The sequence below is a fragment of the Marmota flaviventris genome, chromosome 19 (assembly GCF_047511675.1).
Source record: "Marmota flaviventris isolate mMarFla1 chromosome 19, mMarFla1.hap1, whole genome shotgun sequence".
NCBI classification, from domain to species: domain Eukaryota; kingdom Metazoa; phylum Chordata; class Mammalia; order Rodentia; family Sciuridae; genus Marmota; species Marmota flaviventris.
In genome coordinates, this window is record NC_092516.1 from 23,028,793 (window position 1) to 23,032,570 (window position 3,778).

The window sequence follows — 3,778 nt, forward strand, 5'->3', positions numbered from 1 at the left end:
ATGGCGCTGCTGGCTGAGCACCTGCTGAAGTCGCTGCCCGCGGACAAGCAGATAGAGACCGGGCCCTTCCTGGAGGCGGTGTCCCACCTGCCGCCCTTCTTCGATTGCCTTGGGTCCCCCGTGTTTACACCCATCAAGGCAAACATAAGTGGCAACATCACGAAAATCAAAGCTGTGTATGACACCAACCCAGCCAAGTTCCGGACCCTGCAGAACATCCTGGAGGTGGAGAAGGAAATGTATGGCGCAGAATGGCCCAAAGTGGGGGCCAGGCTGGCACTGATGTGGCTGAAAAGAGGCCTTGGCTTCATCCAGGTCTTCCTCCAGAGCATCTGTGATGGCGAGCCGTGTTACCGCTGTTGCCCGGTGACAAGTCCTTGCTTCCCCAATGTTGAAGAATAACACCAGAAAAGCATGCCAAGGCAAGGTCAGAGTAGAAATTAGAAGTTTATTAAAGGACAGCAGAAAAGACTTCTCCCTCCCGGAGGAAGAAGGGGACCCAAGTGGTGGAATCCTTTGAAGGGCAAATGTGTTCCCCTTTTTATAGGTTTGGTGATGGAATGTAAGGGGGAAGGGTTGGGACACAGGTGGGCCAAACAAGTAATCTGGGCAGGAAGGACTTCATTATCACTTCTTTGGGATGGGCTTATCACTTCTTTGGGATGGGCTATCTCCAAATCTGTTGGGGGCTGTTTCCTGGGTTCCATTAACATTTCTTTGGGGTGGACTTTGGCCTAGAGCCTTTCAGGGACTTCATTAACATTCCATGAGTTGTCCTGCGTTTCCCGGAATCATTGTCAGCATGGCCTCCATTTTAGATTTTACTCGGTATTAGACCCTATTTACCTAACTACACTGACTACCTAATTTTAAGTCTGGCTTCAGCGGGACGAGAACCACCCCAACCTCATCCGCTTCAATGCCACCAAGGCCTACGAGATGGCCCTCAAGAAGTACCACAGCTAGATTGTGCAGAAGATCTTCCAGGCCGCGCTGTACGCAGCGCCCTACAAGTGGGACTTCCTGAAGGCCCTCTCCAAGGGGCAGAACGTGACAAAGGAGAAGGCCTGGAGAAGATCCGCCTCTTCCTGGTCAACTACACGGCCACCATCGACGTCATCTACGGCCACCATCGACGTCATCTACGAGATGTACACAAAGATGAACGCTGAGCTCAACTACAAGGTGTAGGCACCCCGCCCACAGCCGCAAGCCAGCGCCAAGGGCCACTGGCCACCGGCCACCCACCATCGGATCACTGTGAAGCAAGCAGCGATCACTGTGAAGCAAGCAGCGGGCCGTCTGTGTCCCCAGAGCCCCCCAGCCCAGCTGGGGCCTGCAGGCGTGGGCCCTGCTTTTAAAAGTCATTTTTTTTTGGGGGGGGTCTATTCTAATGAAGCAATAAGTTAATGATCCTCCTTCCAAATCTCCTTTGGATTTCACCGCAGGTAGACCCACTGGACCCCTGCAGTCAGTGTGAAAAAAATCAACCGTTCTAATCAATCAAGTCCTAGGGGTTTTGGTTTTTCCCCACCAGGAGCACAGCTCTCGTGCAAGGGTGGATGCCTCTCTTTATAGAGAAGCAGGTGTCCTTGGAGGATGTCGCTGAACCAAGCTATGGGTATTTTAAGGACCATGAAGAGTTGGTAGGAAATTATGCAGGGTCCCTACTGCGTTGTTTCAAAAAGCAAACTGGTGTGTGTCCTTGTGTGGTGTGTGCAGCGACCTCACAGCGCGTCACTAGGAACCCTGCTCTCTGACTGGCTTCTTTCCGCCAGACAGTTTTGTTTTTTTGTTTTTGTTTCTGTTTTGTTTTTTTTAAGTAGCCGAAACCAACCAGCAAGTCTTTGATGACCAAGAGGGTGTTTCTTTTCAAGCTGTTGGGCACACACAGTTGACCACAGATGACTGTATTTGCATTCTTCTGCACGATTATTTTCTTCAGGGACAGGTTTTCCAACCTGAGAAACTACCTACCACATGAATTTCTGGAGGGGGAGATGGGAGCCCTCCAGCCCATGAGACCCCAGGAAACTCCCTGCTGCCTTAACTGTCCTTTTTAGCGCTAAAAATAACTCTATTTTTTAAAGTGGGGGCAAACAAAGCAACCCCAGAACCAGTGATGTGTGTTTAAAAACCCAATGAGGAACAATTGGTGATTTGTATGCAGAAACTAAATGATCCTTAATAAACAAATGTCTATTTTGGAATCACAAAAAAAAAAAGAAAGAAAGAAAAAAAAAAAGAAATGAGGGAGTTTTTAAAATAATCCCGAGATTGAACCATCTACTCTTACAGATATAAAAGTGGTTTTGAGTAATACTGTGACTTACCAAGGCTACATATCTAGCTAGACCAACATTAACTTTCAACTTATTGATTTTCTAAGGACTCTTGTTATTTAGTCTACCTTTTTGATGAAAAATTAGTAACATTCATAATCTCAGAATTTGGTTCTTCACTGAGCGTAGTGGCTCACGCCTGGAACCCCTGTGGCTGGGAAGCCGAGGATCCCAGTGGTGGAGCACCCTGGGTTCCATCCCCAGGACCAAAAAAAAAAAAAAGCCTTGGCCTTGGTTGTTCTTATGGAACTCAGTCAGGGAGGAAGCAGAGCGTCCACTCTCAGGACACACGGGGAGCTCAGCTGGAAAGACCACCCTGAGGTCAAGACTTGATCTCCTGCTGGGGCCAGAGCCCAGCCTGCCACACCTGCTCAGTTCCATTCCATCTGTGGCTTGTGTCCTGCTGTCAGGAAGGGTCCAGGGGGTTCAGGGGTTGGGGCTGAGGGGTGGGGGTGTCAGAGGTCAGGACAGAAGCCACACAGCCTGGGGAGCCTGAAGTGCGGCCACCCAGCCCTTTGCTCTCAGGGGTCATTTCAATCTCTCCAGGAGCCCTCAGCTGCATGCCAGACAGGGCTCCTGGAAGCCCCCAGGTGACCCCCATCTTTGTGTTGCCTCTGAAAGAAGCAGCCCCCCAGCCTCAAGTCCAGGGTGGTGTCTAAGCAGATGATGATGCCTACCAGGAGAAGGGACCCAGGGTCGCGTCAAGGCCCTAGAGATGAGGACTAGGGGACTGCGTCTGAGCTCCACTCTCTCCTCTCTCCATTCGGAGGGATCCTACCGCGGTCACAGACACTTCAGCCACCTGAGCTGGCACAGAGGAAATGCTGCAGGGTGGGCGTGGCCGAGGGAGCACTGGGAAGAGCTCCAGGAGGCTGGCCATCCAGGAGGGCTCCACCGGGTGTCAGCAGGGACCTGAAAGCAGCAGGCAGCCTCAGGACAGTTGGGGACCCTAACCCACAGCCACGCGGTCCCTGTCCATGGGCTTCTGGAGAGTGGTTTTCACATCATAGTTTATGCTACTTTTGTTTTATTTTAATTAAATAATGAAGGAAAATATAATACAACAGTCATAAAAGTCCACATATGGGTTGGGCTGGGCTGGGGCTCAGTGGTAGAGCGCTTGCCTAGAACGTGTGAGACCCTGGGTTCCATCCTCAGCACCACACAGAAATAAATAAATAAATAAAGGTATTGTGTCCAACTACTACTAAAAAAAAAAAAATAAAGTCTACATATAGGGAGCACTTAGGGGCCTGTGTTGTCTAGCACAAGGAAGATATCTGAGGTTCAGGCGCAATGGTGCACACCTGTAATCCTAGTGACTCAGGAGACTGAGGCAGAAGGATTGCAAGTTTGAGGCCAGCCTCAGCAACTTAGAGACCCTGTCTCAAAAATTCAAAAAAAAAAAAAAGAAAAGAAAAGAAATTTAAAAGCCA

At 49.9% G+C, this 3,778-nt stretch overlaps 1 pseudogene; it reads left to right on the forward strand.

Annotated features, from left to right (window-relative positions):
- On the forward strand, nt 1-2,219 carry LOC114103086 (glycolipid transfer protein-like; annotated as a pseudogene).
- The last annotated feature ends 1,559 nt before the right edge of the window (nt 2,220-3,778 follow it).